The sequence below is a fragment of the Leuresthes tenuis genome, unplaced genomic scaffold (genome assembly GCF_036924035.1).
Source record: "Leuresthes tenuis unplaced genomic scaffold, fLeuTen1.0.hap1 SCAF_5, whole genome shotgun sequence".
In the NCBI taxonomy this organism is placed as follows: Eukaryota; Metazoa; Chordata; class Actinopteri; order Atheriniformes; family Atherinopsidae; genus Leuresthes; species Leuresthes tenuis.
In genome coordinates, this window is record NW_027325359.1 from 24,711,061 (window position 1) to 24,733,300 (window position 22,240).

At 45.3% G+C, this 22,240-nt stretch overlaps 3 non-coding genes across 3 annotated transcripts; all 3 read right to left on the bottom strand.

Moving 5' to 3' along the window:
• Nucleotides 1-2,096: 2,096 nt before the first annotated feature.
• On the bottom strand, nt 2,097-2,210 carry LOC140308297 (U5 spliceosomal RNA). The gene has a single exon (XR_011916257.1). It is a non-coding gene; the product is annotated as a U5 spliceosomal RNA (small nuclear RNA).
• A 411-nt stretch (nt 2,211-2,621) lies between these two features.
• LOC140308129 (U2 spliceosomal RNA) lies at nt 2,622-2,812 on the bottom strand. The gene has a single exon (XR_011916103.1). It is a non-coding gene; the product is annotated as a U2 spliceosomal RNA (small nuclear RNA).
• Nucleotides 2,813-3,097: 285 nt separating this feature from the next.
• On the bottom strand, nt 3,098-3,211 carry LOC140308383 (U5 spliceosomal RNA). Its single transcript, XR_011916335.1, has one exon. It is a non-coding gene; the product is annotated as a U5 spliceosomal RNA (small nuclear RNA).
• Between the last annotated feature and the right edge of the window lie 19,029 nt (nt 3,212-22,240).

Consider the following 22,240-nt stretch of genomic DNA (forward strand, 5'->3'; position numbering starts at 1 on the left):
TTGCAGCTGAACCACCTCCGCTCCCTGTTTTGATCATGTATGGTCTGGCAATACTACCTTTTCTTACCCGTTTGTGAGTAATTATGGCTGGACATTCACACCTACTTTCAGCAGAACACCACCTCTCTCGCTTTTGATGATGTATGGACCGGCATTCTTACCTTTTCTAACACATTTTTCAGCAATTATGGTCGCAGATTCACACCTACTCACAGACAAACAACTCCGCTACCGCATTTGATGGTGTATAGTCGGGCATTCTCACCCTTTCTCATCAGCTTTTTGCAAATCATGATCTGACATTCACACCTACTTGCAGTCGAAAAGCTCTGCTCCCGCTTTTGATTATGTTTGGTTGGATATTCGAACCTTTTCTTAACTGCTTTTTACAAACTTTGTTCGGAGGTTCACGTCTTCTTGAAGCCGAACACCTCCGCTTCCGCTTTTGATGGTGTACAGTCGGGCATTTTAACCTTTTCTTACCCGCTTTTTACCAACTATGGTCGGACATTCACACCTTCTTGCAGCTGAACACCTCCGCTCCCGCTTTTGATGGTGTATAGTTGGGCTTTCGAGCCTTTTCTTCCCCGGTTTTTACAAATTATGGTTGGACATTCAGACCTTGCAGCCGAAAACCTCCGCTCCCTCTTTTGATCATACATTGTTGGGCATTCGCACCTTGTCTTACGCGCTTTTTACAAACTTTAGTCAGAAATTCACACCTTGCAGCTGAACCACCTCCGCTCCCTGTTTTGATCATGTATTGTCTGGCAATACTACCATTTCTTACCCGTTTGTGAGTAATCTTCTAAAAGGTCATACCTGTCATTTTTTCCATTGAAACCATAAATATTTAAGAGGTTAAAGTCTTGCCCCATAAAATTCAAGTGTGCTAAAAGTGCCCGTCCGTCTCGCACCAGAACATGCGGATTTTTAATTAGAATGGCCACACCATCATTTTTAATTTGATTTGAGCCACTCCATATCGATAAATTGGGCCACATTTCCTCTCATTGTCTATGGTTTTTCTAAAAAGGTAGTCCACATTCTTGTATTAAAAACACATCTGATTTTATGGAGTCTAAGAAGGATATAATACTCTGGGCTCTTGTCTTTGATTTCACACTTCTCACATTTAGTGTTGAGAAGGTGAGAACCATTAAAAGGATAAAGGAAAGTAGGTATGTCATTTTCGTTTTTCTAAGTTATCAAAACAAATTACACACTCAGGTTATTTCTTGGGAAACTAGCTCTCCTTTTCGGACTCTCGTGTTGGCCTCTGATGCAATGTTGCATTTAACTTTGAGTCCCTGGGGGTTGATTGCAGAGCTAAAGGGAATCAGAGGACAACTCAGATGCCGTCCTCCTCGGCTGTTGACCTTCGGGGAGGTGAGTACCTTCACTAGACTCACCTGTCTGCTCTTCCTCCTCATTTAGCTTAGCTCCACCCTCTGCCTGTGAATTCTCACAGACTTCAGCACTGAGTGGTGAGGCCTCTACAGGCCCCTCTCCTTTTTGCTCCTCACTTCCAATCCAAGCTTTTAGCGGGAAGTTTGAATTTATTGGGTCAACCTCTTCACTTTGTTCACCAACTGCCACCTCTGGTCCTTCTCTTTGTTGGCTTGACTGTGGCTTTACCGTCTTTAATTTGTTGGCAAAAGATTTAGGGCAATCTCAGAAGAGGTGATTTAATTCTCCACAGAGATTACATTTCCTGCCATTTGGACACTCTCCAAAAGTGTCCCCAATTTCTCTGCACTTCCCACATATCACCTTGGTACAAGCCTCAACCAGGTGCCCATGCTCACCACACTTGCGGCAGAGCTTGGGCTGCCCCTGGTACTGGATGTAACCTCGGTTTTCGAGGTGGCCAGAGTGTCACTTTGCATCTCCGCCCACCCGCTGCACTGAGCACTCTTCAGCCCTTTTAAATGGTATAACTTTGCACTCCCGCACGCTCCAGCGAGCACCATTCAAGCAACAACTTTGCACTCCAGCTTCAAACATCGGCACAGTCGCAACAAGTAAGGCAACTCTACTCAGAGAAGTCACTCTGCACAGTAACAAGATTTGTTTTGCACAGACAGAAAGGGCTTCACCCGCAAAGGTAAAGCCTGCCAAAAATAGCAACAACTCATTAGTGCTGCTCTCCACGGAAGTCTTTAGTAAAAGGCGAAAGACTTGTACATTATGAAGAGAAACCAGAGTACGATTATCTGTCACTGCGGGAGCAGGGCATCAGGCTAGTTGGCATAGCCACCTTCCCCATGGTGAGCTTTGCTTGGTTGAGACGCTTGCTCCCCCTCCTTGCTCCTCGGCTGACCAAGTAGGAAAAATCGGGCCCTATTCGATGGCTGCCTTGTCTTTTACTCTGTGCAAAAGACAAGGCAGCCACAAACACCACGGGAACACCGTATTGAGGCTTTGTTCTGACCGCTCATTCAGTGTCGCGTTTCTTTCAAGCAATTCTCCCGGTTAGCCCGCACTCGGCTCGCCCCCAGAGCTGTGTTAAAGTCTACTTCGCATTCACTCTCTTTTCTCAGCAGACTAAAAGAAAGTTTCATCTTGGGCTCCCTGAAACTTCCATCCTGCACCACTGTTTGCTTTTTCACAAGAGCAGAGAAGAGCGCACCGTTCCCAGCGGCACTGCAGTACCGGGTCGATGCTTGGAGTGAACGGAGCAAGCTCCTTTTTCAACTCCTATTGCTAAAAATCAATTTAATATGTAGTCCTCGTACAAAGGCCATATCAGATATTAAACTGATAAGAACAGTTACTACACTTGATCTTAGCCAAAAGGCCGAGAAGTGATATCTGTCCACTGGTTCACGTCCAAGGGCCCTTCCTGGCACAATGCGCACTTGTAGCGGTGTTCTTTTTATGGCCATAGGTGGCCAGAGTGTCACTTTGCACCTCCGCCCACCCGCTGCACTGAGCACTCTTCAGCCCTTTTAAATGGTATAACTTTGCACTCCCGCACGCTCCAGCAAGCACCATCCAAGCAACATCGGCACAGTTGCAACAAGTAAGGCGACTCTACTCAGAGAAGTCACTCTGCACAGTAACAAGATTTCTTTTGCACAGACGGAAAGGGCTTCACCCGCAAAGGTAAAGCCTGCCAAAAATAGAAACAACTCATTAGTGCTGCTTTCCACGGAAATCTTTAGTAAAAGGCGAAAGACTTGTACGTTATGAAGAGAAACCAGAGTACGATTATCCATCACTGCGGGAGCAGGGCATCAGGCTAGTTGGCATAGCCACCTTCCCCATGGTGAGCTTTGCTTGGTTGAGACGCTTGCTCCCCCCCTTGCTCCTCGGCTGACCAAGTAGGAACAATCGGGCCCTATTCGATGGCTGCCTTGTCTTTTACTCTGTGCAAAAGACAAGGCAGCAACAAAAACACCACGGGAAAACCGTATTGAGGCTTTGTTCTGACCGCTCATTCGGTGTCGCGTTTCTTTCAAGCAATTCTCCCGGTTAGCCCACACTCGGCTCGCTCCTAGAGCCGTGTTAAAGTCTACTTCGCATTCATTCTTGTTTCTCAGCAGACTCTTGGGATTTTATCTATAAAATGAATTCCTTCACTCAAACTATGTTAAAACTGCTTTGTCCTTCATATTTACCATGTCTAGAAAGATTTAAACAAAAAAAACAACGTTGTACTTTGCAGTAAAAGACAGAGCAAATCTAAAGTTTCATGAATCCGAGAATAAGCTTACTTTCATGAGTTCTTCACGATTTGGGATTTTGCTATAAAATGAATTCCTTCACTCAAACTAAATCGCTAATCTGTTACATGTAAGGCAGATGTCAAATTCACCGAAATAGGATCTAAGGGTATTCGGCCAATCGAGCTGTAGCAGCTTCGGTAAAAGAGTATAAGTTGAAGAGTTTGTGAATAAAGGTGTGCGCACACATAGTGAGCTGTAGGAAAATAGGCAGGGAGCAATGCCGGCTGGGGTATATGTTCTTGTATGTTGTCTGACTGTTTGATTTGAATGTGTTGTGTAAGTGTCCCGTTGAATGTTACATGTTTGGGCTTTGACACGCTTCACTGTGGTTGTTAACTGTGTGGTGTGTCCTGAAATGTTATATGTTTGGGCTGTGTGACATGCTTAATGCTTGTCAGTAGCTACCCACTTATTCATATATAGCAACTGACAACATAAGAAGTCCGGACATACTTTGATAGTAGTTGTAGAAGTATCCTTATTGATAATAGATAAACTAATTCATAGTGATAGAACAGTAGATGAACAGGTGCCTGCACATGTCTCACGAAAATAAAATGGGTGTATGATTGCTGACGGCAGAGCAATACTGCCAAACTTATGAGTTCTTGTGGCAAACTTGATTCAGTGTCTTGACGTGTATACGCTGTTTCGCTGACTTGATTGTCACAAGAAACAAAGTGTGTTTGATAAGATCCGACCATTTTATTACGGGAGGATCAGTATCAGTATTCGGCTGCAAGTAGGTGTGAATGTCCAACCATAATTTGTAAAAAGCGGGTAAGAAAAGGTTCTCATGCCCGACTATACATTAACAAAAGCGGGAGGAGAGGTCTTCGGATGAGAGTGGGTGAGAATTTCCAACCATAATCTATGAAATGCGGTGAAGAAAAAGGTGTGAATGCTACATAGAACACTCAAAAGTGGAGCGGAAGTGTTCGGCTGCAAGAAGGTGTGAATGTCCGACTATATTTGGTGAAAAGTAGGTGAAGCAAGGTCTGAATGCCCAACCTTACATCATCAAAAGCGAGATCAGGTGTTTGGCTGCAAGAAGGCCATAGTTTGCCAAAAGCGGGTAAGGTGCGAATGACCGACTAAATATCAACAAAAGTGGGGGCGGAGGTCTTCGGATGCAAGTGGGTGTGAATATCCCACCATACAAGTATGGTGGAGAGGAAGCTGTGAATGGCCGACCATAGTAAAAAGCGGGTGAGAAAAGGTGCGAATGTCCACCATTATACACCATCAAAACAGGGAGCGGAGGTGTTTGGCTGCGACAAGGTGTGAATGTCCACCCATAATTAATGAAAAGCGGGCAACAAGTAGGTTTGAATGCCCAACCATACATCATCAAAATAAGGAGCGGAGGTGTTCCGTTGTAAGAAGTTATGAATGTCCGACCATAGTTGGTAAAAAGCGGGTAAGAAAAGGTTAAAATACCCGACTGTACACAATCAATAGCGGGAGCGGAGTTGTTCGGCTACTAAAAAGTGTGAAAGTCCGACCAAGTTTTGTAAAAAGCGGGTAAGAAAAGGTTCGAATGCCCGACAATGTATGATCAAAAGAGGGAGCGGAGTTGTTCAGCTGCAAGAAGGTCTGAATGTCCATCAATAATTGCTAGAAAAAATTAAAGTAAAAATTTTGAAAATCAAACCGCACATGATCATAAGTGGGAGAGGAGGTGTTCAGCTGCAAGAAGGTGTGAATGTCCACCCATAATTACTGAAAAATGGGTAAAAAAAAGGTGCGAATACCCAACCATACATCATCAAAAGCAGCTGTGGATGTGTTCGGCTACAAGAGGGTTTGAACGTCCAACCAAAGTTTGTAAAAAGCAGTTAAGAAAAGTTTCGAATATCCAACCAAACATAATCAAAAGCGGGAGCAGAACTGTTCGACTGCAAGTAAGTGTGAATGTCAGATCATAATTTGCAAAACAACAACTATACACCATCAAATGCGGGAGCGGAGTTGTTCGTCTGTTAGTAGGTGTGAATCTCCGACCATAATTGCTGAAAAATGTGTTAGAAAAGGTAAGAATGCCGGTCCATACATCATCAAAAGCGAGAGAGGTGGTGTTCTGCTGAAAGTAGGTGTGAATGTCCAGCCATAATTACTCACAAACAGGTAAGAAAATGTAGTATTGCCAGATCATACATGATCAAAACAGGGAGCGGAGGTGGTTCAGCTGCAAGAAGGTGTGAATGTCCGACTAAAGTTCAAATATATTCACAAAAGCGGGAGGAGAGGTCTTCGGATGAGAGTGGTTGAGAATTTCCAACCATAATCCATAAAATGCGGTGAAAAAAAGGTGTGATAGAACACTAAAAGGTGGAGCAGACGTGTTCCGCTGTAAGAAGGTGTGAATGTCCTACCATAGTTTGTAAAAAGCGGGTAAGAAAAGGTTAAAATACCCGACTGTACACCACCAATAGCGGGAGCAGGGTTGTTCGGGTACAAGAAGGTGTGAAAGTCCACCCATGGTTTGTAAAAAGCGGGTAACAAAAGGTTCGAATGCCCGAATATATACTATCAAAAGCGGAAGCGGAGGTGTTCGGCTGCAAGAAGGTGTGAACGTCCGACCAAAGTTTGTAAAAAGCAGTTAAGAAAAGGTTCGAATATCCAACCAAACAAAATCAAAAGCGGGAGCAGAGCTGTTCGACTGCAAGTAGGTGTGAATGTCCAGCCATAATTACTCACAACCGGGTAAGAAAAGGTAGTATTGCCAGACCATACATAATCAAAACAGGGAGCAGAGGTGGTTCAGCTGCAACGTGTGAATGTCTGACTATAGTTTGTAAAAAGCGGGTAAGACAAGGTGCGAATAACCGACAATGTATGATCAAAAGAGGGAGCGGAGGTGTTCGGCTGCAAGGTCTGAATGTCCAACCATAATTTCTAAAAACCAGGTAAGAAAAGGCTCGAAAGCCCGACTATACACCATCAAAAGCGGAAGCGGAGGTGTTCGGCTTCAAGAAGACGTGTACCTCCGAACAAAGTTTGTAAAAAGCAGTTAAGAAAAGGTTCGAATATCCAACCAAACATAATCAAAAGCGGGAGCAGAGCTGTTCGACTGCAAGTAGGTGTGAATGTCAGATCATAATTTGCAAAAAGCTGATGAGAAAGAGTGAGAATGCCCGACTATACACCATCAAATGCGGGAACGGAGGTGTTCGGCTCTGAGTAGGTGGGAATGTCCGACCATAATTGCTGAAAAATGTGTTAGAAAAGGTAAGAATGCCGGTCCATACATCATCAAAAGCGAGAGAGGTGGTGTTCTGCTGAAAGTAGGTGTGAATGTCCAGCCATAATTACTCACAAACGGGTAAGAAAAGGTAGTATTGCCAGACCATACATAATCAAAACAGGGAGCGGAGGTGATTCAGCTGCAAGAAGGTCTGAATGTCCGAGCATAGTTTGTAAAAAGCGGGTAAGAAAAGGTTTGAATGCCCGAAAATACACCATCAAAAGAGGGAGCGGACGTGTTCCGCTGTAAGAAGGTGTGAATGTCCGACCAGAGCTGGTAAAAAGCGGGTAAGAAAAGGTTAAAAAACCCAACTGTACACAATCGATAGCGGGAGCAGATGTGTTCGGCTACAAGAAGTTGTGACAGTCCGACCATGGTTTTATAAAAAGCGGGTAAGAAAGGGTGCGAATGCCCGACAATGTATGATCAAAAGAGGCAGCGGAGGCTTTCAGCTACAAGAAGGTTTGAATGTCCGACCATAGTTTGTAAAAAAGCGGGTAAGAAAAGGTTCGCATGCCCGACTATACACCATCAAAAGCGGAAGCGGAGGTGTTCCGCTGTAAGACGGTGTGAATGTCCGACCATAGTTGGTAAAAAGCGGGTAAGAAAAGGTTAAACTACCCGACTGTACACAATAAATAGCGGGAGTGGAGTTGTTCGGCTGCAAGAAGGTGTGAACGTCCGACCAAAGTTTGTAAAAAGCAGTTAAGAAAAGGTTCGAATATCCAACCAAACAAAATCAAAAGCGGGAGCAGAGCTGTTCGACTGCAAGTAGGTGTGAATGTCCAGCCATAATTACTCACAACCGGGTAAGAAAAGGTAGTATTGCCAGACCATACATAATCAAAACAGGGAGCAGAGGTGGTTCAGCTGCAACGTGTGAATGTCTGACTATAGTTTGTAAAAAGCGGGTAAGACAAGGTGCGAATAACCGACAATGTATGATCAAAAGAGGGAGCGGAGGTGTTCGGCTGCGAGGTCTGAATGTCCAACCATAATTTCTAAAAACCAGGTAAGAAAAGGCTCGAAAGCCCGACTATACACCATCAAAAGCGTAAGCGGAGGTGTTCGGCTTCAAGAAGACGTGTACCTCCGAACAAAGTTTGTAAAAAGCAGTGAAGAAAAGGTTCGAATATCCAACCAAACATAATCAAAAGCGGGAGCAGAGCTGTTCGACTGCAAGTAGGTGTGAATGTCAGATCATAATTTGCAAAAAGCTGATGAGAAAGGGTGAGAATGCCCGACTATACACCATCAAATGCGGTAGCGGAGTTGTTCGGCTTTGAGTAGGTGTGAATGTCCAGCCAAAATTACTCACAAACGGGTAAGAAAAGGTAGTATTGCCAGACCATACATGATCAAAACAGGGAGCGGAGGTGGTTCAGCTGCAAGAAGGTCTGAATGTCCGACTAAAGTTTGTAAAAAGCGCGTAAGACAAGGTGCGAATGCCAGACAATGTATGATCAAAAGAGGGAGCGGAGGTGTTAGGTTGCAAGAAGGTCTGAATGTCCAACCATAATTTGTAAAAACCGGGAAGAAAAGGCTCGAAAGCCCTACTATACACCATCAAAAGCGCGAGCAGAGGGGTTCAGCTGCAAGAAGGTCTGAATGTCCATCAATAATTTCTTTAAAACATGAAAGAAAATTTTCGAATATCAAACCGCACATGATCATAAGCGGGAGAGGATGTTTTCAGCTGAAAGACGGTGTGAATGTCCACCCATAATTCCTGAAAAATGGGTAAAAAAAGGTGCGAATGCCCAACCATACATTATCAAAAGCAGCTGTGAATATCAGATCATAATTTGCAAAAAGCTGATGAGAAAGAGTGAGAATGCCCGACTATACACCATCAAATGCGGGAGCGGAGGTGTTCGGCTCTGAGTAGGTGGGAATGTCCGACCATAATTGCTGAAAAATGTGTTAGAAAAGGTAAGAATGCCGGTCCATACATCATCAAAAGCGAGAGAGGTGGTGTTCTGCTGAAAGTAGGTGTGAATGTCCAGCCATAATTACTCACAAACGGGTAAGAAAAGGTAGTATTGCCAGACCATACATGATCAAAACAGGGAGCGGAGGTGGTTCAGCTGCAAGAAGGTGTGAATGTCCGACTAAAGTTCAAATATATTAACAAAAGCGGGAGGAGAGGTCTTCGGATGACAATGGTTGAGAATTTCCAACCATAATCTATAAAATGCGGTGAAAAAAAGGTGTTATAGAACACTAAAAGGTGGAGCGGAAGTGTTCGGCTGCAAGAAGGTGTGAATGTCCGACTATATTTGGTGAAAAGCAGGGGAAGCAAGGTCTGAATGCCCAACCTTACATCATCAAAAGCGAGATCAGAGGTGTTTGGCTGCAAGAAGGCCATAGTTTGCCAAAAGCGGGTAAGGTGCGAATGACCGACTAAATATCAACAAAAGTGGGGGCGGAGGTCTTCGGATGCAAGTGGGTGTGAATCTTCCACCATACAAGTATGGTGGAGAGGAAGCTGTGAATTGCTGACCATAGTTTGCAAAAAGCGGTTGAGAAAAGGTGCGAATGTCCAACCATACATGATCAAAACAGGGAGCGGAGGTGTTTGGCTGCGACAAGGTGTGAATGTCCACCCATAATTAATGAAAAGCGGGCAAGAAGTAGGTTCGAATGCCCAACCACACATCATCAAAAGCAGGAGTGGATGTGTTCGGCTACAAGAAGGTTTGAATGTCCGAGCATAGTTTGTAAAAAGCGGGTAAGAAAAGGTTCGAATGCCCAAACATACACCATCAAAAGAGGGAGCGGACGTGTTCCGCTTTAAGAAGGTGTGAATGTCCGACCAGAGTTGGTAAGAAGCGGGTAAGAAAACGTTAAAAAACCTGACTGTACACAATCAATAGTGGGAGCGGATGTGTTCAGCTACAAGAAGGTGTGACAGTCCGACCATGGTTTGTAAAAAGCGGGTAAGAAAAGTTGCAAATGCCCGACAATGTATGATCAAAAGAGGGAGCGGAGCTTTTCGGCTACAAGAAGGATTGAATGTCCGACCATAGTTTGTAAAAAGCGGGTAAGAAAAGGTTCGAATGCCCGACTATACACCATCAAAAGCGGAAGCGGAGGTGTTCCGCTGTAAGACGGTGTGAATGTCCGACCAGAGTTGGTAAGAAGCGGGTAAGAAAACGTTAAAAAACCTGACTGTACACAATCAATAGTGGGAGCGGATGTGTTCAGCTACAAGAAGGTGTGACAGTCCGACCATGGTTTGTAAAAAGCGGGTAAGAAAAGTTGCAAATGCCCGACAATGTATGATCAAAAGAGGGAGCGGAGCTTTTCGGCTACAAGAAGGATTGAATGTCCGACCATAGTTTGTAAAAAGCGGGTAAGAAAAGGTTCGAATGCCCGACTATACACCATCAAAAGCGGAAGCGGAGGTGTTCCGCTGTAAGACGGTGTGAATGTCCAACCATAGTTGGTAAAAAGCGGGTAAGAAAAGGTTAAACTACCCGACTGTACACAATCAATAGCGTGAGTGGAGTTGTTCGGCTACAAGAAGGTGTGAAAGTCCGACCATGGTTTGTAAAAAGCGGGTAAGAAAAGGTTCGAATTCCCGAATATATACCATCAAAAGCGGAAGCGGAGGTGTTCGGTTGCAAGAAGGTTTGAACGTCCGACCAAAGTTTGTAAAAAGCAGTTAAGAAAAGCGTCGAATATCCAACCAAACAAAATCAAAAGCGGGAGCAGAGCTGTTCGACTGCAAGTAGGTGTGAATGTCCAGCCATAATTACTCACAAACGGGTAAGAAAAGCTAGTATTGCCAGACCATACATGATCAAAACAGGGAGCGGTGGTGGTTCAGCTGCAACGTGTGAATGTCTGACTATAGTTTGTAAAAAGCGGGTAAGACAAGGTGCGAATGCCCAACAATGTATGATCAAAAGAGGGAGCGGAGGTGTTCGGCTACAAGAAGGTGTGAAAGTCCGACCATGGTTTGTAAAAAGCAGGTAAGAAAAGGTTCGAATGCCCGAACATACACCATCAAAAGAGGGAGCGGACGTGTTCCGCTGTAAGAAGGTGTGAATGTCCGACCATAGTTGGTAAAAAGCGGGTAAGAAAAGGTTAAAATACCCGACTGTACACAATCAATAGCGGGAGCAGAGTTGTTCGGCTACAAGAAGGTGTGAAAGTCCACCCATGGTATGTAAAAAGCGGGTAACAAAAGGTTCGAATGCCCAAATATGTACCATCAAAAGCGGAAGCAGAGGTGTTCGACTGCAAGTAGGTGTGAATATCAGATCATATGCAAAAAGTTGATGAGAAAGGGTGAGAATGCCTGACTAAACACCATCAAATGCGGGAGCGGAAGTGTTTGGCTGTGAGTAGGTGTGAATGTCCGACCATAATTGCTGAAAAATGTGTTAGAAAAGGTAAGAATGCTGGACCATACATCATCAAAAGCGGGAGAGGTGGTGTTCGGCTGCAAGAAGGTGTGAAAGTCCGACCATGGTTTGTAAAAAGCGGGTAAGAAAAGGTTTGAATGCCCGAATATACACCATCAAAAGTGGAAGCGGAATTGTTCGGCTGCAAGAAGGTGTGAACGTCCGACCAGTTTGTAAAAAGCAGTGAAAAGCGAGAAAAAGCTTTTCGTTAGTTTTGCATGATTTGGGATTTTGCTTATAAAATGCATTCCTTCACTCAAACTATGTTAAAACTGATTTGTCCTTCATATTTACCTTGTCTAGAAAGATTTAAACAAAAAAAAACCCCAACGTACTTTGCAGTAAAAGAAAGAGCAAATCTAAGATCTAAAAGTTTCAGGAATCCGAGTATAAGCTTGCTTTCATGAGTTCTTCACGATTTCGGATTTTGCTACAAAATGAATTGCTTTGCTCAAACCAAGTTAAACCTGCTTTGTCCTTCCATATTTATCAATGTCGAGATAGATTTAAACAAAACAAAGAAAACACGTTGTACTTTGCAATATAACAAATAGCAACACTGAAGGATCAGGAATCCGAGAATAAGCTTTTCATGTGTTGTGCATGTTTTGAGATTTTGTTTTAAAATGAATTCCTTCACTCAAACTATGTTAAAACTGCTTTGACATTGATAAATATGAAGACAAAGCAATTTTAACTTGGTTTGAGCAAAGCAATTCATTTTATAGGAAAATCCGAAATCATGCAGAACGTATGAAAATAAGCTTATTCTCGGATTCCTGTTCCTTCAGTGTTGCTCTTTCTTCTACTGCAATATACAATGTTGTTCTTTGTTGAAGTCGATCTAGACATTGATAAATATGAAGTTAAAAGCAGTTTTAACATAGTTTGAGTGAAGGAATTCATTTTATAGCAAAATCCCAAATCATGCAGAACGTATGAAAAGAAGCTTATTCTCGGATTCCTGTTCCTTCAGTGTCTCTCTTTCTTCTACTGCAATATACAATGTTGTTCTTTGTTGAAGTCGATCTAGACATTGATAAATATGAAGGACAAAGTAGTTTTCACTTGGTTTGAGTGAAGGAATTCATTTTATACATAAAATCCCAAATCATGCAGAACGTATGAAAGTAAGCTTATTCTCGGATTCCTGTTCCTTCAGTGTTGCTCTTTCTTCTACTGCAATATACAATGTTGTTCTTTGTTGAAGTCGATCTAGACATTGATAAATATGAAGGTAAAAGCAGTTTTAACATAGTTTGAGTGAAGGAATTCATTTTATAGCAAAATCCCAAATCATGCAGAACGTATGAAAATAAGCTTATTCTCGGATTCCTGATCCTTCAGTGTCTCTCTTTCTTCTACTGCAAAATCTAATGTTGTTCTTTGTTGAAGTCGATCTAGACATTGATAAATATGAAGGTAAAAGCCGTTTTACCATAGTTTGATTGAAGGAATGCATTTTATAAGCAAAATCCAAAATCATGCAGAACTCATGAAAAGCTTTTTCTCGGATTTCTGAACCTTTCTTTCTTTTACTGCAAAATACTACGTTGTTTTTTGTTCAAATCTATCTAGACATTTATAAATACCAGCCGAACATCTCTGCTGCCGCTTTTGATAATTTATGGTTTGGTATTCTTACCTTTTCTTACCCGTTTGTGAGTAATTATGGCTGGACATTCACACCTACTTTCAGCAGAACACCACCTCTCTCGCTTTTGATGATGTATGGACCGGCATTCTTACCTTTTCTAACACATTTTTCAGCAATTATGGTCGGAGATTCACACCTACTCACAGACGAACAACTCCGCTCCCGCATTTGATGGTGTATAGTTGGGCATTCTCACCCTTTCTCATCAGCTTTTTGCAAATTATGATCTGACATCCCTCCCTCCTGAGCTGTCACCTTATCGTGGTGGGGGAGTTTGCGTGCCCCAATGAGTCCGGGAGCTATGTTGCTCGGGGCTTTAAGCCCCTGGTAGGGTCACCCAAGGCAAGCAGATCCTAGATGAGGGACCAGACAAAGAACAGCTCAAAAGACCCCTTATGATGAACAAAAAATTTGGACCTCGTGATCCCTTGCCCGGATATGGGACACCGGGGCCTCCCCCCGGAGCCAGGCCCGGGGGTGGGGCCCGGCAGCGGGCACCTGGTGGCCGGGTCTGTGCCCATGGGGCTCGGTCGGGCATAGCCCGAAATGATGACGTGGGTCCCCCTTCCGACGGGCTCACCACCCGTGGGAGGGGCCAAGGGGGTCGGGTGCGATGTGAGCTGGGTAGCGGCCGAAGGCAGAGGCCTTGGCGGTCTGATCCTCGGCTACTGAAGCTAGCTCTTGGGACGTGGAATGTCACCTCTCTGTTGGGGAAGGAGCCGGAGCTGGTGCGCGAGGCTGAGCGGTTCCGGCTAGATATAGTCGGACTCACCTCGACGCACGGCTTGGGCTCTGGAACCAGTCCTCTTGAGAGGGGTTGGACTCTCTTCCACTCTGGAGTTGCCCGTGGTGAGAGGCGCAGAGCAGGTGTGGGCATACTTATTGCCCCCCGGCTGTGTGCCAGTACATTGGGGTTTACCCCAGTGAACGAGAGGGTAGCCTCCCTCCGCCTTCGGGTGGGGGGACGAGTCCTGACTGTTGTTTGTGCCTATGCGCCAAACAGCAGCTCAGAGTACCCACCCTTTTTGGAGTCTCTGGGGGAGGCACTGGAGAATGCTCCTACCGGAGACTCCCTCGTTCTGCTGGGGGACTTCAATGCTCACGTGGGCAATGACAGTGAGACCTGGAGGGGTGTGATTGGGAGGAACGGCCCCCCCGATCTGAACCAGAGTGGTGTTATGTTGTTGGACTTCTGTGCTGGTCATGGACTGTCCATAACGAACACCATGTTCAGACATAAGGGTGTCCATATGTGCACTTGGCACCAGGACACCCTTGGCCGCAGTTCGATGATCGACTTTGTGGTTGTATCATCGGACTTGCGGCCGTATGTCCTGGACACTCGGGTGAAGAGAGGGGCGGAGCTGTCAACTGATCACCACCTGGTGGTGAGTTGGCTCCGCTGGTGGGGGAGGATGCCGATCAGACCTGGCAGGCCCAAACGTATTGTGAGGGTCTGCTGGGAGCGTTTGTCAGAATCCCCCGTCAGAAGGAGCTTTAACTCCCACCTCCGGCAGAGCTTCAACCATATCCCGGGGGAGGTGGGGGACATTGAGTCCGAATGGGCCATGTTCCGTGACTCCATTGCCGAGGCAGCTGATCGGAGTTGTGGCCGTAAGGTGGTCGGTGCCTGTCGTGGCGGCAACCCTCGAACCTGCTGGTGGACACCAGTGGTGAGGGAAGCCGTCAAGCTGAAGAAGGAGTCCTATCGGGCCTTTTTGGCCAGTGGGACCCTGGAAGCAGCTGATAGGTACCGACAGGCCAGACGGGCTGCGGCTTCGGCGGTTGCTGAGAAAAAAACTCGGGCCTGGGAGGAGTTCGGTGAGACCATGGAGAACGATTTCCGGACGGCCTCGAAGAGATTCTGGTCCACCATCCGGCGTCTCAGGGGGGGGAAGCGGCTCACAGTCAACACTGTTTACAGTGGGGACGGGGCTTTGCTGACCTCAACTAGGGATGTTGTGAGTCGATGGGGGGAGTACTTCGAGGAACTCCTCAATCCTACCAACACGTGCTCGGAAGAGGCAGAGTCGGAGAGCTCGGAGACGGGGCCTCCCATTTCTGGGGCTGAGGTTGCCGAGGTGGTCAAAAAGCTCCTCGGTGGCAAGGGCCCGGGGGTGGATGAGGTCCGTCCTGAGTTTCTCAAGGCTCTGGATGTTGTAGGGCTGTCTTGGCTGACACGCCTCTGCAGCATCGCGTGGACATCGGGGACAGTGCCTCTGGACTGGCAGATTGGGGTGGTGGTCCCCCTCTTTAAAAAGGGGGACCGGAGGGTGTGTTCCAACTATAGGGGTATCACACTCCTCAGCCTCCCTGGTAAGGTCTATTCGGGGGTATTGGAGAGGAGGATCCGTCGGATAATCGAGCCTCGGATTCAGGAGATGCAGTGTGGCTTTCGTCCTGGCCGTGGAACAGTGGACCAGCTCTATACCCTCGGCAGGATCCTGGAGGGTGCATGGGAGTTCGCCCAACCAGTCTACATGTGTTTTGTGGACTTGGAGAAAGCGTTCGACCGTGTCCCTCGTGGAGTCCTGTGGGGGGTGCTCCGGGAATATGGAGTGCCGGACCCCTTGATAGGGTCCGTTCGGTCTCTGTATGACCGGTGCCAGAGTTTGGTCCGCATTGCCGGCAGTAAGTCGGATACGTTTCCGGTGAGAGTTGGACTCCGTCAGGGCTGCCCTTTGTCACCGATTCTGTTCCTAACTTTTATGGACAGAATTTCTAGGCGCAGCCAGGGCGTTGAGGGTGTCCGATTTGGCGACCTCAGAATCGGGTCTCTGCTTTTTGCAGATGATGTGGTTCTGTTAGCGTCGTCAGGCCGTGACCTTCAGCTCTCACTGGAGCGATTCGCAGCCGAGTGTGAAGCGGCTGGGATGAGAATCAGCTCCTCAAGATCGCGAATACAAGCGGCCGAAATGGGTTTCCTCCGCAGGGTGTCTGGGCTCTCCCTTAGAGATAGGGTGAGAAGCTCAGTCATCCGGGAGGGGCTCGGAGTAGAACCGCTGCTCCTCCGCATTGAGAGGAGTCAGATGAGGTGGCTCGGGCATCTGGTTAGGATGCCCCCTGGGCGCCTCCCTGGGGAGGTGTTCCGGGCACGTCCCACTGGGAGGAGACCCCGGGGAAGACCCAGGACACGCTGGAGAGACTATGTCTCTCGGCTGGCCTGGGAACGCCTCGGGGTCCCCCCGGAAGAGCTGGAGGAAGTGGCCGGGGACAGAGACGTCTGGGTTTCTCTGCTCAAGCTGCTGCCCCCGCGACCCGACCCCCGGATAAGCGGCAGATGATGGATGGATGGATGGATCTGACATCCACACCTACTTGCAGTCGAACAGTTCTGCTCCCGCTTTTGATTATGTTTGGTTGGATATTCGAACCTTTTCTTAACTGCTTTTTACAAACTTTGGTTGGACGTTCACACCTTCTTGTAGCCGAACACATCTACAGCTGCTTTTGATGATGTATGGTTGGGCATTCGCACCATTTTTTTCCCCTTTTTTCAGGAATTATGGGTGGATATTCACATCTTCTTGCAGCGGAACACCTCCTCTCCCACTTATGATCATGTGCGGTTTGATTTTCGAAATTTTTACTTTCATGTTTTCTAGCAATTATTGATGGACATTCAGACCTTCTTGCAGCTGAACACCTCCGCTCCCGCTTTTGATCATACATTGTTGGGCATTCGCACCTTGTCTTACCAGATTTTTACAAACTTTAGTCGAACATTCACACCTTCTTGCAGCTGAACACCTCCGCTCCTGCTTTTGATGGTGTAAAGTCGGGCTTTCGAGCCTTTTCTTACCCGGTTTTTAGAAATTATGGCTGGACATTCAGACCTTGCAGCCAAACACCTCCGCTCCCTCTTTTGATCATACATGGCAAATGGATTTAATTTTAACAAGTCAGGGGTGAAACTGTTCACCTCCAACATATTTTATTTCCTACGTCATCCATCTGTGCTCGGGGCCAAGGCTGAGATAAACAAGGAGTTATCTCATAGAGAGGAACAAACAAGTCCCAGCAGAAACCTTGAGGAGGAACTCCATCTGCCCCCACCCAAGAGGAACTTTGGAAAGGAGAGACATCAGAGGCAAGAAGAGAGGTCTTTATTTGCCCCAAACCCTCTCAACAGCACTAATGACCAGGACCAGGGACCAGGATCAGGACCTTCCCCAGCCCCCCAAACCCCTGACAGGTCATTGTGCTCCTCACCCTCCCTTTCTCCCTCCTCCTCCCCTCACCTGAAATTCACTGAGGAGATGATGGAACGGGTCAATGCTGGGCTTAGATCTACCCCCCAGCCCAATCCCTTTTTATCCCCCATAAACCCCCCACCAAAGCGGCCAAAGGTTCCCCGCCGAGCCCCGCCCCTACTAGAGCAGCCGAAGCGACGGAGCCCAGCCCCACCCCCTTCTGTCCCTTCACGCTGCCACCATGTACTGTCTCCGCAGTCTGATGTGTGATGTGTGAGGGGTCCAGGCTGTGTGAATTCTGACAGTCGTGACTTTTCCCAGGACAAGCTGGGACCCTGTTTATTAGAAGATCTTAAAATTTCTGTACTTTTAGGTGACAGAAGGAGAAATGTGACCCAGTCAAAACACAGAGAGTTGCACTCAAAAAGATCTTTAAATAAAGTAAACATACCTTGTGTGCCACAGACTGCACCCAAACACGAGGGGGCAAATAATACCTCTAAAACACTTAAGTTGGCTTTATTAAATGTTAGGTCTTTAGCTGGGAAAACATTCTTAATTGATGATTTTATCACTGAGCACACCCTGGATTTTATGTTTTTAAATGAAACTTGGTTGGAACAAAATAACAGTGCTGCTGTTCTTATTGAGTCAACCCCTCCTGGTTACAGTTTTATCAGCGAGGCCAGAGTGAGCAGGAGAGGAGGAGGGGTCGCAGTCTTATTCAATGAATCCTTTCAATGTAAGCAGTTATCTCCTGGAAGTTTTCAGTCCTTTGAATATATGGCTATACAGGTGAAGGCCTCACCCAGTGTCCTGTTTCTGAATATTTACAGGCCCCCTAAATACTGTTCAGATTTTTCTGAAGACCTCAGTGAACTGCTGTCTATGATCTGTGTTGATTTTGACTGTATAATTATTGTTGGTGATTTTAACATCCATATGGACAATCCTCAGGACAGAGGGACTAAAGACCTGAGTAACACTCTGGACAACTTTTGGCTGACTCAGCATATAACAGAGCCTACGCACAATAGGGGGCACACTCTAGACTTAGTGATCTCCAAGGGTCTAAGCATTTCAAAGATTACTGTGTCTGATGTGGGCCTGTCTGACCATTCCTGTGTTTTCTTTGAGAGTACGATTTCAGTGCACACAAATGTCTCAACAGCAGTGATCTCAAAACTGAAAACAGTAGTAAGATCTTTAACCAGGTTTTCTCCTTAGCACCTGCCCTGTCCGGGGGTTCAGTCAGTGAGCTCGTCAGTAGCTTTAATACTAAAATGTTAAATGTTATGGATACTATTGCTCCCATTAAGGTGAAGGTTATCTCTGGAAGGAAGAAGTCTCCATGGCGAAATTCCACACTGGTGAAAAATGGGAAAAGAGTGTGTCGGAAAGCTGAGCGCCGATGGAGAAAAACAAATCTCCAGGTTCATTATGACATCTATAAAGAGAAACTTCACTCTTATAATTTACAACTGAGGAATGCAAGGAAATCCTACTTCCCTGACATCATCACCAAAAACAGTCATAATGCTCGGGCCTTATTTGCTACAGTTGACAGGCTAACAAACCCTCCTGTGTCAGTGGCAAATGAACTCCATTCCACCATGGCCTGCAATGACTTTGCCAAATTCTTCATAGACAAAGTCCAAAATATTAGACAAGCAGTTGGTACATCAGCAGCAGGTTCAGCATATGTACTGTGTCCACCGAAAACCGGTTTAAACACCATGACACTATTTCAACCCATTAACAGTAAAGACCTGGAGGACATCTTACGTCACCTGAAGTCCTCCTCTTGCTGTTTAGACATCCTACCAACAGGTTTTTTCAAAGGGGTCTCAAAGACTTTGGAGTCAGACCTGTTACTGATTGTGAACCTGTCCTTAACGTCAGGTGCGTTTCCAGAGCCACTAAAAACAGCTGTAATTAAACCTCTGCTGAAAAAGGACAATCTTGATAAGACGCAAATGAACAACTACAGGCCCATCTCAAATCTCCCATTTTTAAGTAAGATCATTGAAAAAGCGGTTTTTCAACAGCTTAATTACTTTTTAACACAAAATAACTGCTATGATACCTTCCAGTCAGGCTTTAGACAGCACCACAGCACTGAGACTGCTCTGACCAAAGTGTTTAATGACATATGTCTGAATACAGACAGTGGAAAAATGTCAGTCTTAGTTTTACTGGATCTCAGTGCTGCCTTTGATACAGTTGACCACAATATATTACTCAAACAACTGGAGAACTGGGCTGGTCTTTCCGGAACTGTACTAAACTGGTTCAAAACATACTTAGAGAACAGGAAGTACTTTGTGTCAATAGGTAACTTTACATCTGAGCAGACAAGAATCACAAGTTCCCCAAGGTTCCATCCTGGGACCTCTTCTGTTTAACATCTACATGCTCCCACTGGCACAGATTATAAAAAACAACCAAATAAACTACCATAGCTATGCAGATGACACACAGATGTATATAACAATGTCACCAGGAGACAGAGGGCCTGTACAGGCCCTTGGAAAATGCATTGAGGAGATTAATGACTGGATGTGCCACAACTTCCTCCAGCTAAACAAAAACAAAACTGAGGTAATTGTCTTTGGAGCCAAAGATAAACGATTGAAAGTCACCACAGAGCTTCAATCTATAAATCTAAAAACGACCAACCAGGCCAGAAATCTGGGTGTAGTGATGGACTCAGACCTAAATTTGGACAAACACATTAAGGCATTAACAAAGTCAGCCTACTATCACCTTAAGAATATATCAAGGCTAAAAGATCTGATGTCTCAGCAGGACCTGGAAAAACTAGTCCATGCATTCATCTTTAGTAGGCTTGATTATTGTAATAGCATCTTTACAGGTCTGCCTAAAAAGTCAGTTAGACAACTGCAGCTCATCCAGAACTCAGCTGCTCGAGTCCTCACTAAGACCAAAAAAGTGGAGCACATCACAGTCCAGCTCTCAAGTCTTTACACTGGCTGCCTGTCCATCAGAGGATAGACTTTAAAGTTCTGATGCTGGTCTATAAAGCTCTGAATGGTCAAGGACCAAAATACATCAGTGACCTCCTGACCCACTATGAACCTTCCAGACCCCTCAGGTCATCTGGATCCGGTATTTTATCAGTTCCCAGAGTCAAAACCAGACATGGAGAAGCTGCATTCAGCTTCTATGCTCCACATGTCTGGAACAAAGTCCCAGAAAGCCTCAGATCAGCTGAAACACTCAGTGTATTTAAGTCCAGGTTGAAGACACATCTATTTTCAGCTGCATTTGAATAAGCTTGAGTTTCAAAACGGAATCATGTTTTAACTATTGATTTTATCTTTCATATATATAATTTTTTCTGATTTTATCTATTGTTCTTATTTCCTTCTTTTGTTTAAATTTTAAATCATGCTTTTTATTTCTTCTGTTTTAATGTCTCTGTGAAGCACTTTGAATCACCTTGTTGTTGAATTGTGCTATACAAATATACTTGCCTTGTCTTGCCTTGCCTTACATTGTCGGGCATTCGCACCTTGTCTTACCCGCTTTTTACAAACTATAGTCAGACATCCACACCTTCTTGCAGCTGAACCACCTCCGCTTACTGTTTTGATCATGTATGGTCTGGCAATACTACCTTTTCTTACCCGTTTGTGAGTAATTATGGCTGGACATTCACACCTACTTTCAGCAGAACACCACCTCTCTCGCTTTTGATGATGTATGGACCGGCATTCTTACCTTTTCTAACACATTTTTCAGCAATTATGTTCGGAGATTCACACCTACTCACAGACGAACAACTCCGCTCCCGCATTTGATGGTGTATAGTCGGGCATTCTCACCCTTTCTCATCAGCTTTTTGCAAATTATGATCTGACATCCACACCTACTTGCAGTCGAACAGTTCTGCTCAAGCTTTTGATTATGTTTGGTTGGATATTCGAACCTTTTCTTAACTGCTTTTTACAAACTTTGGTTGGACGTTCACACCTTCTTGTAGCCGAACACATCCACAGCTGCTTTTGATGATGTATGGTTGGGCATTCGCACCTTTTTTTTACCCATTTTTCAGGAATTATGGGTGGATATTCACACCTTCTTGCAGCTGAACACCTCCTCTCCCACTTATGATCATGTGCGGTTTGATTTTAGAAATTTTTACTTTCATGTTTTCTAGCAATTATTGATGGACATTCAGACCTTCTTGCAGCTGAACACCTCCTCTCCCACTTATGATCATGCGCGGTTTGATATTAGAAATTTTTACTTTCATGTTTTCTAGCAATTATTGATGGACATTCAGACCTTCTTTGCAGCTGAACACCTCCGCTCCCGCTTTTGATCATACATTGTCGGGCATTCATAACTTGTCTTACCAGATTTTTACAAACTTTAGTCGAACATTCACACCTTCTTGCAGCTGAACACCTCCGCTCCCGCTTTTGATGGTGTAAAGTCGGGCTTTCGAGCCTTTTCTTACCCGGTTTTTAGAAATTATGGTTGGATATTCAGACCTTGCAGCCGAACACCTCCGCTCCCTCTTTTGATCATACATTGTCGGGCATTCGCACCTTGTCTTACCCGCTTTTTACAAACTATAGTCAGACATTCACACGTTGCAGCTGAACCACCTCCGCTCCCTGTTTTGATCATGTATGGAGTGGCAATACTACCTTTTCTTACCCATTTGTGAGTAATTATGGCTGGACATTCACACCTACTTGCAGTCGAACAGCTCTGCTCCTGCTTTTGATTTTGTTTGGTTGGATATTCGAACCTTTTCTTAACTGCTTTTTACAAACTTTGGTCGGACGTTCACACCTTCTTGCAACCGAACACCTCCGCTTCCGCTTTTGATGGTATATATTCGGGAATTCGAACATTATCTTACCCGTTTTTTACAAACCATGGTCGGACTTTCACACCTTCTTGTAGCCGAACAACTCCACTCCCGCTATTGATTGTGTACAGTCGTGTAGTTTAACCTTTTCTTA